Source organism: Corythoichthys intestinalis, chromosome 22 (assembly GCF_030265065.1).
Source record: "Corythoichthys intestinalis isolate RoL2023-P3 chromosome 22, ASM3026506v1, whole genome shotgun sequence".
NCBI lineage: Eukaryota > Metazoa > Chordata > Actinopteri > Syngnathiformes > Syngnathidae > Corythoichthys > Corythoichthys intestinalis.
This window is the reverse complement of record NC_080416.1, coordinates 8,701,748-8,725,271: the sequence shown is the minus strand read 5'-3', so window position 1 is coordinate 8,725,271 and position 23,524 is coordinate 8,701,748. Positions and strand designations below refer to the sequence as shown.

General features: G+C 39.0%; 1 protein-coding gene across 1 annotated transcript in view; it reads left to right on the top strand.

The window, feature by feature from the left end:
• Nucleotides 1-4,337: 4,337 nt before the first annotated feature.
• triqk (triple QxxK/R motif containing) overlaps nt 4,338-23,524 on the top strand; it is a 148,414-nt gene continuing 129,227 nt past the window's right edge. The window contains exon 1 of the mRNA XM_057828502.1: nt 4,338-4,426. The gene's annotated coding sequence lies outside the window, so the exon portion shown is untranslated. The remainder of the gene's footprint in view (nt 4,427-23,524) is intronic.

The following is a 23,524-nucleotide window of genomic DNA, read 5'->3' as shown; positions in this document are numbered from 1 at the left end:
TCTGCTGCCACCTGCTGTCAACACTGTTGTTGTCCAACATGCCTACTAGCATGCATTGCAGCGCTACAGATGTAAATAACAATCAGAATTCATGTTCTGTGCTAATTATTTTCTTCAGTTACTGTTCCAGTCATTTCATTAATTGCTAGTTATGGTATCTGAAAACACTTTATTTAACAGTGAGTGGTGCCATAAAACTGTCATAAGACCATCATAATTATGACATGACACTGCCGTGAGCATTAAGGAATGCTTATGACAGATGTCATTTTGGGTCATCCGGCAAATTACCTCACTTTTGAATGGATATAAAAGATCCGAGCTGGACATACAGTGCCTTGCAAAAGTATTCGGCCCCCTTGAATCTTGCAACCTTTCGCCACATTTCAGGCTTCAAACATAAAGATATGAAATTTTATTTTTTTGTCAAGAATCAACAACAAGTGGGACACAATCGTGAAGTGGAACAACATTTATTGGATAATTTAAACTTTTTTAACAAATAAAAAACTGAAAAGTGGGGCGTGCAATATTATTCGGCCCCTTTACTTTCAGTGCAGCAAACTCACTCCAGAAGTTCAGTGAGGATCTCTGAATGATCCAATGTTGTCCTAAATGACCGATGATGATAAATAGAATCCACCTGTGTGTAATCAAGTCTCCGTATAAATGCACCTGCTCTGTGATAGTCTCAGGGTTCTGTTTAAAGTGCAGAGAGCATTATGAAAACCAAGGAACACACCAGGCAGGTCCGAGATACTGTTGTGGAGAAGTTTAATGCCGGATTTGGATACAAAAAGATTTCCCAAGCTTTAAACATCTCAAGGAGCACTGTGCAAGCCATCATATTGAAATGGAAGGAGCATCAGACCACTGCAAATCCACCAAGACCCGGCCGTCCTTCCAAACTTTCTTCTCAAACAAGGAATAAACTGATCAGAGATGCAGCCAAGAGGCCCATGATCACTCTGGATGAACTGCAGAGATCTACAGCTGAGGTGGGAGAGTCTGTTCATAGGACAACAATCAGTCGTACACTGCACAAATCTGGCCTTTATGGAAGAGTGGCAAGAAGAAAGCCATTTCTCAAAGATATCCATAAAAAGTCTCGTTTAAAGTTTGCCGCAAGCCACCTGGGAGACACACCAAACATGTGGAAGAAGGTGCTCTGGTCAGATGAAACCAAAATTGAACTTTTTGGCCACAATGCAAAACGATATGTTTGGCGTAAAAGCAACACAGCTCATCACCCTGAACACACCTTCCCCACTGTCAAACATGGTGGTGGCAGCATCATGGTTTGGGCCTGCTTTTCTTCAGCAGGGACAGGGAAGATGGTTAAAATTGACGGGAAGATGGATGCAGCCAAATACAGGAACATTCTGGAAGAAAACCTGTTGGTATCTGCACAAGACCTGAGACTGGGACGGAGATTTATCTTCCAACAGGACAATGATCCAAAACATAAAGCCAAATCTACAATGGAATGGTTCAGAAATAAACGTATCCAGGTGTTAGAATGGCCAAGTCAAAGTCCAGACCTGAATCCAATCGAGAATCTGTGGAAAGAGCTGAAGACTGCTGTTCACAAACACTCTCCATCCAACCTCACTGAGCTCGAGCTGTTTTGCAAGGAAGAATGGGCAAGAATGTCAGTCTCTCGATGTGCAAAACTGATAGAAACATACCCCAAGCGACTTGCAGCTGTAATTGGAGCAAAAGGTGGCGCTACAAAGTATTAACGCAAGGGGGCCGAATAATATTGCACGCCCCACTTTTCAGTTTTTTATTTGTTAAAAAAGTTTAAATTATCCAATAAATTTTGTTCCACTTCACGATTGTGTCCCACTTGTTGTTGATTCTTGACAAAAAAATAAAATTTTATATCTTTATGTTTGAAGCCTGAAATGTGGCGAAAGGTTGCAAGGTTCAAGGGGGCCGAATACTTTTGCAAGGCACTGTAAATGGAGTTAGTGATATAATTTGCCGGATGACACTTAATGACACCCGTCATAAGCATTCGGTAATGCCCATGATAGTGTCATGTCACAATTATGATGGTCTTATGACGCTGCTGTCAAATCAAGTGTTACCTATTAAACCAAAATAAATCAAATAAGCCGCACTGGACTATAAACCACGGGATTCAAAATGAAGGAAAAAAGTAGCACCTTACAGTCCGAAAATTACTGTAACTTGTTGACATTTTCATTCGTTCATTCGCTGCCAACCCTCTCAGATCAAATAGATTGGCTATCTGTTCTAAGCCAGTTTGAAAATCTAAAATTTGATGTAGATTGATGTAAAATTGGTTTTAGGTTTAGGGCGGTCGTACCGCAGTTGGTAGCTCGAGTTGTCCTGGGACCGAAGGGTCAGCGGTTCGATTCCCTTGCTACAACTGCCCACTGTCGAAGTGCCCTTGGGCAATGCACTGAACTCTACAGTAATTGGACCCCAAAGGGTTCGTAGCGCCTTGCATTGCAGCAGCACAATTAGTGTGTAAATGTGTGCTAATGTAAAGCGCTTTGGGCATGGTAACTGGATTAAGCGGCAGATGATGGACGGATGGAAGTATTCTCCATTTACTATTAATCCCTGATTGGTTGTAGGAGAAAAAAATATAAATCATTCTCACTGATGAATCTATGTTCAACTGCAGATAAAATAAAAGATGAACTGTATATTTGCAGATCTGCCGTATATGAGTCTCGGGTCGGTTGTAGAATAATCTAAAATTGGTTTTAGGTTAATCTCAGATCAGTTGTAGACTAAACTCAAATCAGTTGTGGATTAGTCTACAGCCAGCCGAGATTGACATTTAATCTCAGGTTGGTTGTAGATTAATCTGAAATTGCTTTCGGTTAGTCCCTGGTTGTAGGTTAATCTCAAATGGATTTTATACTATACTCAATTTGGTTGCGGATTATTATAATAGCTGGTTGAAAATTAATAATAAAATTGGTTTTAGGTTAATCACTGGTTGTAAATTAATCTCATATCAATTGCAGACTAAACTGATTATTAGGTTGGTCGTAGATTATTCTAATGTTGGTTGTAGATTAATCTAAAATTGCTTTAGGTTAATCTCTGGTTGTAGGCTAATCTCAGATCGTTTGTAGACTGTACTCAGGTTTGTCGCAAATTAAATGTCAATCTTGGCTCAATTTAGATTAATATCAGATGAAACGTAGATCATTAGATCGGCAGTAGATTAATCTCTGGTTGTAGATTACTCTAAAATATGTTTGAGGTTAATCTCAGATCGGTTGTAGACTAAAGTCAGATCGGTCGCAGATTGAATTAAGATCATCAGATTGGCCGTAAATTAATCTCAGGCAAGTTGTAGATTAATCTAAAATTGCTTTTACTGTAGGTTAATACCTGGTTGTGGGTTAATCTCAGATCGGTTGTAGACTAAACTCAGGTTGGTCGCGGATTAAATGTCGATCTCGGCTCAGTTTTAGATTAATATCAGATCAAACATAGATCACCGGATCGGCAGTAGATTAATCTCGGGTTGATTGTAGATTAATCTAAAATTGGGTTTAGGTTAATCTCTAGTTGTAGGTTACGCTCAGATCGGTTGCGGTTTAATTAAATCTCAATCTTGGCTCAACTGTAGATTAATACCGTATCGAATTTAGATAATCAGATCAGCTGTAGATTAATCTCAGGTTGGTTGTAGATAAAAACTTTCAGTGCCATTGACGATGATGGGCATCCTTCATTCCTCTGCTGTGAATTTCAAAGAGTTTCTGTCTCGTACACATCCATTTGAAGTGGGATGGGGGCAACGTTCGCTGTCAGCCCTCCCACTTCAAATGGATTGGACGTTTGGCCCTCTCTACTCGTTGGGCCAATGAGTTAAGTAGTTAGTAAGGAAGCTGAACAAATAAAAGTCGTGAATCATAGGACTGTTGAATGGAAGAACTGATCTTATTGCTGGCTCCATTTTAGATTCTTCACTCTCAACACCGCTGTAAGTTGAGGAAAAATATACCAAACAACCCAAGGTGTCATCTAGCACCTCTGCTATATAAGGTGCGGAATGCGCCGCTGTACAGACTGTGATCTCATCATAGCGCAAAAATGCGTCTGGCCCCGCATCGTGAGATCGTAAAGAACGCGTCGGCTTCGCTCAGTCTTTATTCGCCGAGACGACCGAGCGCAAATCCGATTCAGTCAAGACGCGGCGTCTGGCCGCGGCTCTTTTACGGCCGACGGGCCATCAATCACGCCGTAATGTAAACATCCGCAGAGCGCCAGCGCGGATGATGAATGAAGAGTGAAGCGCGGCGAGCGGGATGTCCTTCGGGTAAGGACAGGATACCGCAGACGACATCTGGACTCGTTCACGTCGGCGTTTCCTGCCTTTTTGACAAGTGTGCAAATGGTAGATGCGGGTTCTTAAAGGGGCAGGAAGCAGGTAAAGCCCGTTTTTCAGCCAATGATTCTTGAATAAACTCTCAACCCCTGAAAACATTCACTTCCATTGATTTAAAAATCGATAATATTCAGTACATGTTTTGACCTACGGAGGGCGCCATGTTTTATGCGCGCAATGGACGCTCGGGGTGATGACATAGTTTGTCACTGTCACTAGACGAACACTACCGGTGTTCTGCAATTCCTTCCTACGCGGCCAGACGTCCAACACACGCGCACATAGGTTACAAGCGGCGAATACTTACTGTTTGTGTTTATATCGATTCTTTTATGACCTTTTCACTGCCTCAAAATACTTTTTGCATGTGTTTTCCTCTCATACTTTTAAGCATTGTGTTTTCCTGTGGTAGCTTTAAAGCAGATTGTTGCTCTGTTGACCACATTCGTCACGTAGCGTATTTAAAGCACCCTTGTAGTTGTAGACTTGTAGTTCTCAAAAGATAAATGTAAGTACAAGTTGATAGAAATTTTATATTAAAAGCCCTCTTAATGTTTTCGTTTTAATAAAGTTTGTAAAATTTTCCATCAGAAAATAAACTAGTAGCTCGCAATTGTTGATGTCAATAATAATTATGGTGCTGAAACCCATAAAATCAGTCGCACCCAAGCGCCAGCAGTGGGCGGCAAAACAGCAAAAAGCACAAGTAACAAGTGGAAAATGACACTTTGCTGTCATTTTAATCTGTTTGGGCGGGGCATGTGCGTTAAATGCATCAAATATTTTAACGTGATTAATTTAAAAAATTAACGCCCGTTAACGCGATAATTTTGACAGCCCTGCTATATTTATTTATTCGACAGACTTTACGATGACATGACACTATCATGAAAGCCTATGACAGATGTCAAATTATGTCACCAACTCCATTTATGTCCAGTTTGGATCTTTTACATCCATTCAGAAGTGGGATAATTTCCCGGATAACACTAAATGACATCTGTTATAAGCATTCACTAGCTCTCGTGACAGTGTCATGGCATCATTATGATTGTCTTATGACAGTCTTATGGTGCCTCTGTCAAATAAAGTGTTACCAAATACTATAACTAGCAATTAATGAAACAACTAGAACAGTAACTGAAGAAATAATTCACACAAAACATGAATTCTGTCTGTAGCGCCGCAATTAGGATCGTTTGAAATTGAACGATTCCGGCTCCGATTACGATTTTACATTTCGATTCCTGTTCCGAACGATTCTCGATTCCGATTGTTTTAGGAGGCAGGGTAAAAAAAATGGCAGGGTCAAAAATAATTGCATGGTTTATTTCATATTAAAGTCTTCTCGATTTTTTAAATTATATGAACTTCTCACAGGGCTAATTTTAACTTGTACAGTATATAAATAACAGTCTTTGAACTTGAGCAATTTTTTTCCGCTCAGCGGTCAGGGCATCGGAACAGGGAATTGAAATTTAAAAATTCGAACGATTCCGGGAGCATCGGAGTGATAGAACCGGTTCCCATCGATGCTCGATGCCCAACCCTAGCCGCAATGCATGCCAGTATCCCGATCGATCGGGTCCGATTTCGTCATTTTCAAAGTATCAGAATCGGCAAAAAAAATATCTGCCATGCCTTTTTTTAATATATATATATAATTTAATTAAACCGTTTTCTAATTGTATTTAACGTTACAGACATAATATGTTACATTTATCCAGAGTCTTTAGTTTAAGCTTAAGGTAGGGTTATCAAATTTATCCCAATAACGGCGGTAGTTAATTTTCTTAAAAATGTATCACGTTAAAATATTTAACGCAATTAATGCATGCGCTGCACGACCCACTCATGCATTGTCGCGTTCCATTTGTAATGGCTCCGTTTTGCCTATATAGAGAGCTAAAAGGCAGCGTAAAATGAGTAGAGTCAATTTTGGCAGCCTTTGGAGCCTTATTTTAATTGGCTAAAACCTTACAATCCCTCTCCCTACGATTAGAAATATTGTGGGAAGCAATGTGGGGAAGCAAGGTAGCAATTGATCTTTTTCTTAACACCATATGTTATAGCCCATCGAAGATATATGAATTGGTAGCACTACGCACAGTCATGGTTCCACTTCCCATCATGCATTTGGGCATGGCTTTCAGTATCATTTACTGAAAGCTCAACAAATACACTAGATGGCAATATTTAGTCACAATATACAAAGTCACAAGTCTTTCTATCCGTGGATCCCTCTCACTGAAAGAATGTTAATAATGTAAATGCCATCTTGAGGATTTATTGTCATAATAAACAAATACCGTACTTATGTACTGTTTGTTGAATGTATATATTCGTCCGAGTTTTATTCATTTTTTTTTCTTAATGCATTGCCAAAATGTATATGATCGGGAAAAATTATCGGGAATGATTGGAATTGAATCGGGAGCAAAAAAAAGCAATCGGATCGGGAAATATAGGGATCGGCAGATACTCAAACTAAAACGATCGGGATCGGATCGGGAGCAAAAAAACATGATCGGAACAACCCTAATGCCAGGAGGCATGTTGTATGACAACAGTGTTGACAGCAGGTGGCAGCAGAGGTTGACTGCCGAATGAAGCTTCTTGAAGCAATGAAGCTTTGCAGCCAATTGGTTCAAAGCTTCACTGTGTTTCAGTTGGTTTTATGGCAGTCTTATGATCCCACTGTCAAATAAAGTGGTACCGGTTAATATCTTTTAGTGTAAATATCCCATAATACAGTGAGGACAGCTACGGTTGTATAGTCCAGTGTATCTTATCTATGAACAAATGCCGTTTTAGTGTCAAATTTGGTGGGTGGCGGCTTATAGTCTGAAAATTACGGTAATTTTTCTTTGTGATCTTCCCATTTTAGATCCATTTCTGAATCCTGATGTTGATGAGTGGAGCTTTTATTATTTTTTTTCCCCATAATATAGAACTTTCTCATAGAGTTCTTTAAAAATGTATTATTAAACACTTTTTTTTTGTTTATGAGCTTGCCATTTTTTATCTATTTCATAAACATAACATTTAAAAAGTAAGATTTGAAGAAAAGGTTTTTACATTTCTTTTTGCATCTTCTTTAAATTCTTTCATTACATTTCTCTAAAAGTCATTTTTCAATTGTTAAAAGACCTGCTTTTAAATATACATTAAATCCCACACAGCTTGCGCCTACACAAAACATTTTCCCATTCCAAACGAGTTGCCTTTAAAGGCTCCTCTGTGTTTGTGTCTCTTTGCTCGGCGTTCCCACACAAAGACGAGTGACTCCGGCGTTGGGAATTCTCGCGCGACGCGGGCATCCTTTGGCGCTCGGAATATGGCGAGCCATTGTGAGTGATGCGACAGCTAATTAAAATGTGTGACCTGAGGTTACCGCGTAGGAATGGCGTGCGAGGAACCATTTTTCGCGTGGTAATTAGCTGAGATAAGTGTCGTAGTGGTTATCGCGAACAAAGGCTTGTTTATTTAGAAGCTACGAGGACAGGACAATGTGTTTCTATTAGTGTCGGACGTCACGGGGAACTACGATGAGGAACATCATTCGGACTGGATTTCAGGGGAAATGCTTGTGCTTGGAGTAGAAAGTGAAAAACAGATGTGAAATCAAAATGTTTGTAGGTTAAAAAGGGAGTTCAAATGGACTACAGTGGAATGAAAAAGTATCTGGACCTTTTGGAATTCCTCACATTTCTGCGAAAAATCTCCATCAAATGTTATCTTTGTCAAAACCACACAGATGAAAATACAGTGTCTGCTTTAACTAAAACCACCCAAACATTTATAGGTTTCCATATTTTAATGAGGATAGCATGCAAACTTTGACAGAAGGGGAAAAAAATAAGTAAGCAAACCCTCTGCCTACGGAGACTTAAAGAGCATCTGAAACCAATTTTTACCAAATATTTTAAGTCAGGTGTGTGCCAAATAGTGCTGCAACGATTAATCGATTAACTCGAGTATTCGATTAGAAAAAAATATTCGAATTAAATTTTGTTGCTTCGAGTATTCGTTAAAAGTGGATACACTGCCCTCTGGTCTGCCACTTTTCACATGGCTGAATCCAACTGCTCCCTGTTAAGACCAACGTGAGCTAAGTTTTGTTTGAGCTAATGGTTATTTAATGCATTCATAATTTAGTTTATAGGTATATTTAGCCTTTTTTGTGGGAATATGTGTCTGAATATTTGTTAAGAGCATTGTAAAAAAAAGTTTGCATTTTATAGCATTTAAGCTAGCTGACTTTTTTATGTAACTTAGCCAATTGTTCTTTTGTTGTACATTGATCCTCATTAAAAAAATTTATACCGTTTGAGGCTCAGCTCAGGTATTTTAATTTTTCATATTCCTTATCCAATTATTCGAACTAACTAGTCCATCGATTAATTGACTACTAAAATATTCGATAGCTGCAGCCCTAGTGCCAAATCACTGATGAGTGGTTTGAAGCCGCCCTGCCCACTATAAAACACACACCTGGTAAGAACTGTCTTGATGAGAAGCATTGTGTGATGTGCATCATGGCTGGGTCAAAAAATCCGTCTGAAGGCGGATCAAGGATTGTTGATTTGTATAAAGCTGGGAAAGAATCCAAAACCATCTCTAAAAGTCTGGATGTTCATCAATCGGCAGTCAGCGAATTTGTCTACAAATGGAGAGAGTTTGGCACTGTTTGGCACTTCTCTCCCAAGGAGTGGCCTTCCACCAAACATGATGCCAAGACTTCAGCGCAGAATACTCAGAAGTAAAAAAGAACCCTAGAGTGTCTGCTAAAGACTTACAGAAATCACTGGCAGAGTCCAATATCTCCATTCACACATCAACTATATGTAAAACTATGGCCAAGAATGGTGTTCATGGGAGGACTCCACGGAGGAAGCCACTGCTGTCTAAAACAAAATATTATTGTTCATTTGATGTTCGCAAAAAGGCAGATGGACACTCCACAGAAGTTTTGGCAAAATATTTTGTGGACTGATGGAACCAAAGTTGAATTGTTTGGGAGTAACACACAATGTCATGCGTGAAGGAAGAATGGAACAGCTGACAACATCAACACCTCATCCCCACTGTGTGCATGGTGGAGGAAGCACCATGGTTTGGGACTGTTTTGCTGCCTCGGGGCCTGGACAACTTACAATCATTAATGGAAGAATGAATTGAAAAGTTTATCAGGATGTTTTGCAGGAAAACCTGAGGCCGTCTGTTAGACAGTTGAAGCTTAAAAGAGGATGCATGCTGCAACAAGACAATGATACAAAACACAAAAGTAACTCTTAGTAAAAACTTCAGAATGGTTTCCAAAGAACAAAATACATGTTCTGCAGTGGCCAAGTCAAAGTCCAGACTTGAACCCCATTGAGATGGGGTTCCTGATCGATGTGCCAGTCTATAGGAAGCTGGTTGAAGTTATTGCTGCCAAGGGGGGGGGCACAAAATATTAAATGTAATGGTTCACTACCCCCCCCCCCCGTCATTGTTTGCATACTACCGCCATTAAAATATGAAAACCTATAAATATTTGGGTGGTTTTAGTTAAAGCAGACACTGTTTTCCATCTGTGTGGTTTTGACAAAGATCAGATCACATTTCAAAAGGTTCAGGTACTTTTTCATACCACTGTAGATAAACGTCTATCACTGTCAACGGATACATCACAATAGAATACAAGGGCATTAGAATGGCAGACCTCTTAACAACTAGAAAAGGCCATTTCTGGACAAATTGCTGTGATGGTGGGTAACTTTTTCCCAATTCCAAGTGGAAATGATGGATATACACGTCATTTGAATTGATGAAACGATTAGGGATGATATCAAGATGGAATATTTGGGTAATTTTGTTGTTGTTTCTTGTTGTTTTTGGAGCAAAATAAGCATTCATTAATGCTCATGGCAGTGTCATAATCATGATAGTCTTATGGGCGCCACTGTCAAGTAAAGTGTTACCAAATACATTAACTAGCAATTAATGAAACAACTGGAACAGTAACTGAATAAATAATTGGCACAGAACATGAATTTTGATTGTTATTTACATCTGTAGCGCTGCAATGCATGCTAGGAGGCATGTTGGACAACAACAGTATTGACAGCAGGTGGCAGCAGAGGTTGACTGTCTTCCCCAAGGGAGCAGTGATGGCCAAATGAAGCTTCTTGAAGCAATGAAGCTTTGCAGCCAATTGGTTCAAAGCTATATGGTGGTTGATTTGGTCTTCTGATAGTCGTATGATGCCCTTGTCAAATAAAGTGTTCGCGGTTAATATCTTCTGATGGAAATAGCCCATAATAGGTGAAACAAACAAACAAACAAAACAGTGAGGACAACTGCGGCTTTGTCCAGTGTGGCTTATCAATGAACAAATGTCGTTTTCGTGTCAAATTTGGTGGGTGGCGGCTTATAGTCAGGTGCGCCTTATAGTGGTACTTTTTTGTTTTTAGGGCATATCCGGTCACTTCCTGTTGAATTTTGGGTCATTCTGGTGTCACTTCATGTTGACTTTATGAGATATCTGGGTCACATCCTATCTATCGGGTGAGTTTTTGTTGATTTTAGGGCATATTTGTCACTTCCTGTTGATTTTGGTGTCACTTCCTGTTGATTTTAGGTCATAGTGAACTAAGTATGCCTTGGAATTGACCCAATATCAACAGGAAGTTTAAATTCTCATTGTAATTTTATGAAGAAATGACAGTGATCCCTCGCTACTTCGCGCTTCCAACATTTTTTTTTTACAAATTTTTTTTCAATTAAAAAAAAAAAAATACTGATGAGCTGTCCTGAGCCGATCGCGTAGTCTCCCTCACTCTCCCACCCTCCCCCCTCACCCCTCCGCTCTTTGTTCATCAGGCAGTGCGCTGGAATTGCTCATTCATATTAACGCTGATTGACAGGCATTTAATGTTTGATCTTGCCAAAGATGCCTGGAAGCCTAAGCTTCAAAGCACTGCATGCGTTAATCATCGTCTAACTTGTTAAACAGTTGCTGTGGCAACTCATTGTGTGTAAGTGAGCAGCTTGAGTGGATTTGAGTGGGTTCACTCAATGAAGCATTTAATAAAGACAATCATTTTTCTACTTTATTCTTGTCTCAAAATAATTCGGAGGGACAGTAACATGTTTAAAACTTATAATTATTACATTTGAAAACATTTATTAAAATATATAGATACTTTTTTTTTTTTTTTTACATTTGAGGGAAAAAAGTGAAAAACATGTCTTATATGTATCTCTTTCCAATGCTAAATCTGAATGAATACATTGAACACACAAACAAATTTTTATTTATTTTATTTCATTTATTTGGGGGGTGGAGGGAGGCGCTACTTCACGATTTTTCACTTATCGCTGCGGGTTCTGGTCCCCATTAAACGCGAAAAACAAGGGATCAGTATTCTTTTCAAGATAAATACATTTATGAATAATGAAATTACAATAGAAAAACAATAACAATCTAAATTTTATTCATTCATTTATTCATTTTCCATGCCGCTTTTCCTCACGAGGGTCGCGGGGGTGCTGGAGCCACCCCAGCTAACTCCAGGCAGTAGGTGGGGTCAACCCTGAATTGGTTTCCAGCCAATCGCAGGGCACACAATGCAATGTACAACCATTCACACACACACTCATACCTTGAATTTAATTTAGCAATTTAGACAATTTAGCGTGTTCAATAAGCCTACCACACATGTAAGCTTTTATTCACAGCTTCATTGCTGCTACTCTATTCATTTATGAATTCATTTACAATTACATAAAAGTAAAGAATAATAAATAAAAAGTATAAGTCTGCACATTCTCATTGGAACACAGTGGGCTTGGAATTGAACCAGGTGGAACACCCTTCTGATACTTCACATTGTTTGTGCAATTCACTGAGCAACACACGCTCGCACTCCCTTGCAAGAATGCTAACAAGCATGCGGGAAAACCGACCGGGCGGCCCTTCAAAAACATCCCGACGATTAAATCGTTGTGTGACTCGCCCGCCGCTTTTTCTTTATGTTATCAGCACACGTGTTGCTCAACTCGCCTGATGAAACGGAACGTTGTGCAAGTGTGTCAGATTGGAGAGTGGAAAAGTAGGGGGGGAAAAAAAAAAACATTTTCGCGCAGCTCAACCTACCTTTCCTCTTTCTTAGAACGCTGCTATTTGCTTTGGGCAAAAAACGGGGGCCGACAGCTTGCGCAACCGCGGTGCTCCTTTGCGAGGAAACACGCGACGACAAACGGTGCTTGCAAAAACAGGATTTATATACATTTGTTCTTAAATCTTTTGTTTAGATTTAATACAGTGCATTAATTAACTCATTCCTTGGCATTGACAGCGGTAGACGCCCAATTAATTTTTGACTGGGAGAGGCTTGCAATGACTGATCGCTGCCAACCCTTCCAGTCAAAAATGGACTGGACCTCGATCGCTGTCAATGTCTGAAAATGAAGTACGGGCGGGTGCTTTGACCTTGATTCAAATTTATTTTCATAGCCCTTTACAAAAACCTGAGAGGTCTTCAAAGTGCTTTATAAAATATTGCGGTTAATGTGGAACCGCTAAAATGGGAAATCTGCTAAGTAGAGGCGGAGCTTATTTATATTTTAAAAAAATTTTCAATGTATTTATTCGGATTTAAAAGCATTGTAATGTATATTTATAATGTATATTTTTATAAATGGCTTTTAAGCACTGCAAATGTAGTAATTTTGTTATACTGTAAATGAGATATATGCAGTATATAAAAGATAAACAATGATTTTTACATGCATATAAAATTTTTTAAATAAAATACAGCGCTACCTTGACATCCGATCGCATCGACATACGAGCCTTTCGACATTCGACGTAATATGACGACATGCTCGAAAGACGACGATTAATGACCGCGTGGCAATTTCATATAATTTTCCCGTAAGACGGATGCACGGCGGATTTTCTAGTGGGAGAAATCAACATGGGTCTCAAGAAAGTGAGTGCAGGTGGTGACAAAAGGAAAAAGGTGCCGCTTACCATTAAAATTAGGAAGGAAAGTATGATAAATAAAAGGCAGGAAAGTACAATATAAGAAAATTGAGGAAAAAACAACACACACTGTTACTCATAAGTAACTAAATGATTAAAGATATGTCTTTGAGGTCATATAGTGATCCCTCGCTACTTTTTGCTTCAAACTTCGTGCCCTTGCGGATTTTTTTCAAAAAAAAAAAAAAAAAAATATATATATATATATATAGATGAGCTGTCCCGATCCTATCAAGTAATCTCATTGGCAGTGCACTGGAGTTTCTTATTAAAGTTAACAATGATTTACAGACGTTAAGGTTTGCCATAGATGCTTGGAAGCCGAAACTACAAAGCACCTAATGCTTCAATCATCTTTAAACAGTTGCTGTGGCAACTCATTGTGTGTAAGTGAGCAGCTTGAGCGGATTTGAGTGGACTTACTCAATAAAGCATTTAATAAAGACTAGCATTTTTCTACTTTATTCTTTAAAAATAATTCATTGGGACAGTAACATGTTTAAAACGTATCATAATTATTAGATTTCAATTGCTTAAAAACCATTTATTAAAATGTGGATCTACTTATAGTCCAGTGCGGCTTATTTGCTGATATATTTTGGTTAATAGGTCACACTTTATTTGACAGCAGCATCATAAGACTGCCATAAGACCGTCATAATTATGACATGACATTATCATGGGCATTAATGAATGCTATAACAGAGGTCATTAAGTGTCATCCGGCAAATTATTTCAGTAACTCCATTTATTTCCAGCTCGGATCGTTTACATCCGTTCAAAGGGGAGATCATTTGTCAAATAAAGTGTGACCAAATTCCATAACTAGCAATGAATGAAACAACTAGAACTGAAGAAATAATTAGCACAGAACATTAATTTTGATTTGTTATTTACAGTGGTTAAAATAAGTATTTAGTCAACCACTAATTGTACAAGTTCTCCCACTTGAAAATATTAGAGAGGCCTAATTGTCAACATGGGTAAACCTCCACCATGAGAGACAGAATGTGGAAAAAAAACTCAGAAAATCACATTGTTTGATTTTTAAAGAATTTATTCGCAAATAATGGTGAAAAACAAGTATTTGGTCAATACCAAAAGTTCATCTCAATACTTTGTTATGTACCCTTTGTTGGCAATAACGGAGGCCAAACGTTTTCTGTAACTCTTCACAAGCTTTTCACACACCGTTGCTGGTATTATGGCCCATGCCTCCATGCAGATATCCTCTAGAGCAGTGATGTTTTGCGGCTGTCGTTGGGCAACACGGACTTTCAACTCCCTCCACAGATTTTCTATGGGGTTGAGATCTGGAGACTGGCTTGCCACTCCAGGACCTTGAAATGCTTCTTACGAATCCACTCCTTTGCTGCCCTGGCTGTGTGTTTGGGATCATTGTCATTCTGAAAGACCCAGCCACATCTCATCTTTAATGCCCTTGCTCGATACATGGTCCCATTCATTCTTTCCTTTACACAGATCAGTCATCCTGGTCCCTTTGCAGAAAAGCCGCCCCAAAGCATGATGTTTCCACCCCCATGCTTCCCAGTGGGTATGGTGTTCTTCGGATGCAATTCAGTATTCTTTCTCCTCCAAACACGAGAACCTGTGTTTCTACCAAAAAGTTCTATTTTGGTTTCATCTGACCATAACACATTCTCCCAGTCCTCTTCTGGATCATCCAAATGCTCTCTAGCGGACCGCAGACGGGCCTGGACGTGTACTGGCTTCAGCAGGGTGACACGTCTAGCAGTGCAGGATTTGAGTCCCTGGCGGCGCATTGTGTTACTGATAGTAGCCTTTGTTACTGTGGTCCCAGCTCTCTGTAGGTCATTCACTAGGTCCCCCCGTGTGGTTCTGGGATTTTTGCTCACCGTTCTTATTATCATTTTGACGCCACGGTGTGAGATCTTGCATGGAGCCCCAAACCGAGGGAGATTATCAGTGGTCTTGTATGTCTTCCATTTTCTAATAATTGCTCCCACAGTTCATTTCTTTACACCAAGCGTTTTACCTATTGCAGATTCAATCTTCCCAGCCTGATGCAGGTCTACAATTTTGTCTTTGGTGTCCTTCGACAGCTCTTTGGTCTTGGCCATAGTGGAGTTTGGAGTGTGACTGAGTGAGATTGTGGACAGGTGTCTTTTATACCGATAATGAGTTAAAACAGGTGCCATTAATAAAGGTAATAAGTGGAGCGTCGTTAGATCTCGTTAGAAGAAGTTAGAGCTCTTTGACAGCCAGAAATCTTGCTTGTTTGTAGGTGACCAAATACTTATTTTCCACTCTAATTTGGAAATAAATTCTTTAAAAATCAAACAATGTGATTTTCTGGTTTTTCCACATTCTGTCTCTCATGGTTGAGGTTACCAATGTTGACAATTACAGGCCTCTCTAATCGTTTCTAGTAGGAGAAGTTGCACAATTGGTGGTTGATTAAATATTTATTTGCCCCACTGTACATTTGTAGAGCTGCAATACATGCTAGGAGGCATGTTGGACGTCAGCAATGTTGACAGCAGGTGGCAGCAGAGGTTGACTGTCTCCCCCAAGAGGACAGTGATGGCCAAATTGAAGCTTCTTGAAGCCAATTGGTTCCGTTTTCACTTTTCACGGCAGGTTCTGCTCCCCGTTATCCGCGAAAAACGAGGACCCACTGTACATTCATCTGAGATGAATTGTCGATTAATCTCAAATTGACAAGAGACAAATATCGGCTGGACCGTAGATTATGATTTGATTGGCCAGGGATTAATCTCATGTCATCTGTAGATTAATATATTTATTGGAGCCTAATCTCACATTGACTGTAGATTAATCTCAGATTGGTTTTCTATTAACTCTTTCAGTACCGCTGATAATGACTTCCAATCATATGACTCTCTTCATAGTTCTGATGTGAATTTACTGTCAATGTGTTTGTCAATTAGACATCCAGTCCATTTGATCTGGGAGGGCTCAAATGGATTGGACGTCTATTGCTGTCAATTGCAGCCAAAGAGTTAAATATACCCCGAAAAAATTACGTTTGGGCTGCAATATCTATTGTCAATAAATATTTAAAAGCACGGAAAATATTCCGACATGTCTAACATCTTCGCTCACTGCCATTGACGGCTATCGGAGACAAATATTATCTCATTTGCCACCATTGACAGTGATAGACATTTAGACTTGAGCGACACATGGTTTTCTTTTAGGAGTAATAGCCAATGTGGATTTCATATTTAATACAGAACACTGATTAAATTGCGAAATTGACTTCTCCCAGCGCATTTTTCCCATGATTCTCCACCTCGGAGGCTTGTGAAATTGCATTAGGCTCGCATTACGCCAAAAATGCACTCCGAACTCTGAACATCGGCGCAAGCTTTTCATTTCCAGTAGCTTATAGTGGAAGCGTAAAAGCTCAAAACATGACGAATTACAAGTGGAGCCGGGAAAGTCCACGTCAGTCACGGGACTGACGTTTTTTTATTTTATTTTAATAATAGTGAAGCCATAAGTGCAGCTAAAGCAGAAGCACTTACACATGAAATCCATTCCTCAGGAAACCCCCTGCAGACAATTGTGGGGGCCCTGCTGTTAACTTCAGACTTTTCCTTTCATAAACATGAAAAAAAAACAACTTTGCTTGTACTTGCCAAGAATTTGTTTCCCTTGCTTATAACTCAAAGCACTTGTATCTCAAATCAGCTGTCCAAATGAATGGAAAAGCAGTGAATCAATCCCTGGTTTCTAAAACAAAATGACAGAATTTTTCTTTAATGTGCTTTTTTTGTGACATCACTTATTGCTAGGCAGAATTCACATTTCTGGAGAAATTTGCATGGGGATGCTTTGCTTTTCTGTAGATATATATATATATTTTTTCATTGACGGACATTCATTTGCCACCTCCCAATCAGAATTAATTGGACGTATAGTGCCGTCAATGGCAGCCAACGTTTTTAGTTAAAAAAAAAAAATTCCCACGTGCGAGCCGAGGTCACGACCATCCAATGAGTTCGTGTTGAGAGTGAAACGTTGGCTTCCTGGTAGACGAGCGCCGGTCGCCGCCTTATCTGCGGAATCGGCGACCTTCGTCAACTCCATAAAAAAATAGAAAACGTCTGAACCTTGGCCCACCTCGGCGATGCGTCCGGATGAGTGAACGCTGCGGAAAGTGTTTATTTTGAAGAGGGGGGGACAGGCTTGCAAAAGAAACAATAGGACTACTGGAATTTGACAAGTCAGGAGGTAGCACAAGGAAAGGGCCTTCCATTGAATGAGTTAAAAAAATGTTGGCCAAAAGATGTAAATGTTGACACGTGTTTGTACAAAACACAAATTTGCCACACAACTATCTGTGTTAGTTCTCGTGGTGTCATTTTCCTTAACATACCTCTTTTATCTTATGTTCCTGTTTTTTAATCTGGCGCCATCTTCCTCGACATGCCACTTTTACATATGTCTGTATGTAAATTCGACATAATTGTGTTTTAATGTTCTAGATTTTCTATTTTTATGCGGCACCATTTTCTTTAACATATCACTTTTTTATGTTTCTGTATTCTTGTTTTTCTATCTTTAAGTGGCTACATTTTCTTCGACATGCCACTTTTTCATGTTTGTATGTTCTTGTGTTTTCAAGTTTAGGTAGCACCTTTTTTTAACATGTCACTTTTTCATGTTTATTTTTTATTTTTAAGTGGCTACATTTTTTTAACATACCACTTTTTCATGTTTGTGTATTCTTGTTTGTCTTTAAGTGGCTACATTTTCCTTGATATGCCACTTTTTCATGCTTGCGTGTTCTTGTTTTTCTATCTTCATGTGGCACCATTTTCTTTAACGCGCCACTTTTTCATGTCTAATTTTGACCTAATTGTGTTTTAGTGTTCAAGATTTTTTATTTTTATGTAGCAGTTTTCTTTAACATACCACTTTTTCCTGTTTCTGTCTTCTTGGTTGACTATCTTTAAGAGGGTCCATTTTCTTTAACGTGCCACTTTTTCATGTCTGTATGTAAATTCAAACGAAGTGTGTTTTAGTGTTCTCGATTTTCTAATTTTATGCAGCACCATTTTCTTTGACATACCACTTTTTCATGTTTCTGTCATAGGTCGAATTTACATACAGACACAAATGTCTTTTATTTTACAGATTTTCTAATTTTATGCAACACCATTTTCTTTGACATTCCATTTTTTCATGGTTGCGTGTTCTTGTATTTCTGTCTTCATGTGGCTACATTTTCTTCGACATGCCACTTTTTCATATTTGTATGTTCTTGTGTTTCCAAATTTAGGTGGCACCATTTTTTCACGTATCACTTTTTCATGTTCATTTACTATCTTTATGTGGCACCATTTTCTTTAACGTGCCCCTTTTTCATGTTCGATTCTTTTCCTATCCTTATGTGGCACCATTTTCTTTGCCATGCCACTTTTTCATGTTTGTGTATTCTTGTTTTTCCATCTAAGTGGGTAAATTTTCTTAGACATGCCACTTTTTCATGTTTGCGTGTTCTTGTTTTTGTATTCTAGTTTTATGTGGCACCATTTTCTTTGACATGCCACTTTTTCATGTTTGTGTGTTGTTTTTCTACCTTTAAGTGGCTACATTTTCTTTAATATACCACTTTTTCATGTTTGCGTGTTCTTGTTTTTCTATCTTTAAGTGGCTACATTTTCTTTAATATACTACTTTTTCATGTTTGCGTGTTCTTGTTTTTCTATCTTTAAGTGGCTACATTTTCTTTTATATACCACTTTTTCATGTTTGCGTGTTCTTGTTTTTGAATTCTGTTTTTATGTGGCACCATTTTTCTTTAACATGCCACTTGTTTGCGTGTCTTCTTGTTTGTCTTTACGTGACACAATTTTTCTTTAACATACCACTTTTGTCTGTTTTCTGTTCTTGTTTTTCTATCTTTGTAGCACCTTTTTCTTGCATTTGCCACACTTGTATGTTTGCATTTCTATCCTGGCGTGACATTTTCTTTAACGTGCCACTTTTTCATTTTTATTTGTTTTTCTATCCTTATATGGCACCATTTTCTTTGGCATACAACTTTTTTCATGTTTGTGTATTCTGTTTTTTCTGTCCTTAGGTGGCTAAATTTTTTATAAACCTACCACTTTTTCATGTTTGGGTGTTCTTGTTTTTGAATTCTATTTATGTGGCACCATTTTTCTTTAACATGCCACTTTTTCGCGTGTGTTCTTGTTTGTCTTTACGTTGCACAATTTTCTTTAACATACTGCTTTTGTCTGTTTTCTGTTCTTGTTTTGCTATCTTTGTGGCATCATTTTCCTGCATTTGCCAGATTTGTATGTTTCCTTGCATTTCCATCCTGAGGTGGCACCATTTTCTTTAACGTGCCACTTTTTCGTGTTTATTTCTTTTTCTATCCTTATGTGGCACCATTTTCTTTGACATGCCACTTTTTCATGTTTGTGTATTGTTGTTTTTCTATCTTTAAGTGGCTATATTTTCTTTAATATATCACTTTTTCATGTTTGCGTGTTCTTGTTTTTGTACTCTATTTTTATGTGGCACTATTTTTTTCTTTAACGTGCCACTTTTTCGCGTATGTTCTTGTTTGTCTCTTGACTTTTTCATCTTTATTTCTTTTTCTATCCTTATATGGCACCATTTTCTTTGCCATGCCACGTTTTCATGTTTGTGTATCCTTGTTTTTCTATCTAGGTGGCTACATTTTCTTCGACATGCCACTGTTTCATGTTTGTGTGTTCTTGTATTACTATCATCATGTGGCACCATCTTCTTTAACATGCCACTTTTTTGTGTGTGTTCTTGTTTGTCTTTATGTGGCACAATTTTCCTTAACATGCCACTTTTTCGCGTGTGTTCTTGTTTGTCTCTTGACTTTTTCATGTTTATTTCTTTTTCTATCCTTATATGGCACCATTTTGTTTGCTACGCCACGTTTTCATGTTTGTGTATCCTTGTTTTTCTATCTAGGTGGCTACATTTTCTTCGACATGCCACTGTTTCATGTTTGTGTGTTCTTGTATTACTATCTTCATGTGGCACCATCTTCTTTAACATACCAATTTTTCGCGTGTGTTCTTCTTTGTCTTTCTTTACGTGGCACAATTTTCCTTAACATGCCACTTTTGTCTGTTTTCTGTTCTTGTTTTTCTATCTTTATGGCACCATTTTATTGCATTTTGCACCTTTGTATGTTTCCTTGCATTTCTATTCTAGTGTGTCACCATTTTCTTTGACTTGCCGCTTTTTGTATGCATACATTCTTGTTTGTCTACTTCATGTGGCTATATTCTCTTTGACATGTCACTTTTTCCACGTGTGTGTTCTTGTTTACCTGAACTGTGTAACATCATTTTCTTTGACTTGCCCCTTTTGCATGTGTGTGCGTGTGTTCTTGTTTTGCATCTAGTTTTCCTACCCTCATGTGATATTGCACCTTTGTGTGCACATATTCTTGTTTTCCTACCTGTATGCCATCACCCAGTCTTTATTGTGGGTTCTTCCTTTCTCTTATAGCATGACCACCATCATTTTCTAAATGCTACCACTGTTGTGTGTATTCTTGTTTTGCTAGCATTCTCCTTGACCTTCCACCTTTTGCAACACAAACATAATAAATGTGGCATATCAAGGTCAGGGTGGCCACACTATAAGCTAGAAAAACAAGAACACACAGACAGGACAGCCTGGGAACGTTCGTCAGCGGGCTAAGAAGGTCTATCCCGTGAGGATTTAGTAGCCCTCGCTGGAATGCGACCATGAGAGCCGAGATACCCCGACACGCACACACTCGCGGCGTCCTTGCCTTGCCCTCTTACACATGACTGAGAAGTGACAGAAAGCGTACAGGAATAGGACGCTCGGTCATGCGGGGAGGCGGGATTTCGAGGAGACCACCGGGGGAATGTGACACTCATCCGAGAGGCGGCGAGACGACACAGACCAAAACTTCAGAAGATAAAAGCGGAGGGGCGTCGTGGAAAGTGTGTCGCCATGGTTACGCCTTGTAATTCAGCGCGGATTGCGCAATAGGCCTGGAGCGGATGCGAAGTTGCCTAACATCGTTAACTCATTGGCTACCATTGCCAAGAAGGGGGGAGAGGGTAAAGGGCTCTGATAGTAAAGTCCTAATATTCTCGTAATATTAAAGGCGGAATATTTTGAGAAAAGTTGTAATACTATGCAACTTTACATGATATTATGGGTAAAAAGATTGTAATTTCACAGATTACGAGAAAAAAGGTTTTACGTACTTCACGTAACTTTACATGATATTATGGGTAAAAAGATTGTAATTTCACAGATTACGAGAAAAAAGGTTTTACGTACTTCACGTAACATTTCGTTAAATTAGCTACAATGCAGACAATCATGGTACGTAACGTAAAGACTTAAATTGCGCAATATTTTCATAATACTTTGTAAATTACATAAAATTACGACTTTGGTCTCATATTACGAGAACAAAGTAATGTCGTAATATGATGAAAAAAAGCCACGATATTACGAGATTAAAGTCGGAATATTATGAGAAAAGTTGTAATTCTACGTAATGTTATGTAAAATTAATGGTAAAAAAAAATGTTATTTCACGGATTATGAGAAAAAAAGGCTTTATATAGTTCACGTAATATTTAGCTAATTTAGCTAAATTAGCCGCGCTGCAGTCATGCATGATATGTAACGTAAAGATGCGTACAGTGGTATGAAAAAGTCTCTGAACCTTTTGGAATTTCTTACATTTCTGCATAAAATCACCATCAAATGTGATCTGATCTTTGTCAAAATCACACAGCTGAAAAAACAGTGTCTGCTTTAAATAAAACCACCCAAACATTTATAGGTGTTCATGTTTTAATGAGGATAGTATGCAAAAAATGACAGAAGGGTGAAAAATAAGTGAACCCTCTGCCTAAGGAGACTTAAAGAGAAATTGAAACCAATTTTTACCAAACATTTTAGGTCAGAAGTGTGCCCAATCATTGATGAGTGGCTTAAAGCTGCCCTGCCCACTATAAAACACACACCTGGGAAGAATTGTCTTGATGAGAAGCATTGTCTGATGTGCATCATGGCTCGGTCAAAAGAGCTGTCTGAAGACTTGCGATCAAGGGTTGTTGATTTGTATAAAGCTGGGAAAGGATACAAAACCATCTCTAAAAGTCTGGATGTTCATCAATCGGCAGTCAGAGAAGTTGTCTACAAATGGAGAGAGTTTGGTACTGTTGCTTCTCTCTCAAGGAGTGGCCGCCCACCAAAGATGATGCCAAGAGTTCAGCGCAGAATACTCAGGGAGGTAAAAAAGAACCCTAGAGTGTTTGCTAAGGACTTACAGAAATCACTGGCACAGTCCAATATCCCTGTGTACACATCAACTATATATAAAACTGTGGCCAAGAATGGTATTCATGGGAGGACTCCATGGAGGAAGCCACTGCTGTCTAAAAAAACATTGTTGCTCGTTTAATGTTCGCAAAAAGGCACATGGACACTCCGTAGAGGTTTTGGCAAAATATTTTGTGGACTGATGAAACCAAAGTTGAGTTGTTTGGGAGTAACACACAACGTCATGTGTGGAGGGAAAAATGAAACAGCTCCCGAACATCAACACCTCATCCCCACCATGAAGCATGGTGGAGGGAGCATCATGATTTGGGGCTGTTTTGCTGCCTCAGAGCCTGGACAACTTGCAATCATAAAAGGAAGAATGAATTTAAAAGTTTATCAGGATGTTTTGCAGGAAAACCCGAGGCAGTCTGTCAGACAGTTGAAGCTAAAAAGAGGATGGATGCTAAAACAAGACAATGATCCAAAACACAGAGGTAAATCAACTTCAGAATGGGTCAGAAAATACACATTCTGGAGTGGCCAAGTCAAAGAGCAGACTTGAACCCCATTGAGATGCTGTTGCATGACCTACAGACAGCAATTCATGTCAGACATCCGAGGAATCTGACTGAACTACAGCAGTTTTGTAGAGAAGAATGGGCCAAGATTAGTCCTGCTCGATGTGCCAGACTGATCTGCAGCTACAGGAAGAATCTGGTTTCAGTTATTGCTGCCAAGGGGGGGGGGGCACAAAACTTTAATTATGATGGTTCACT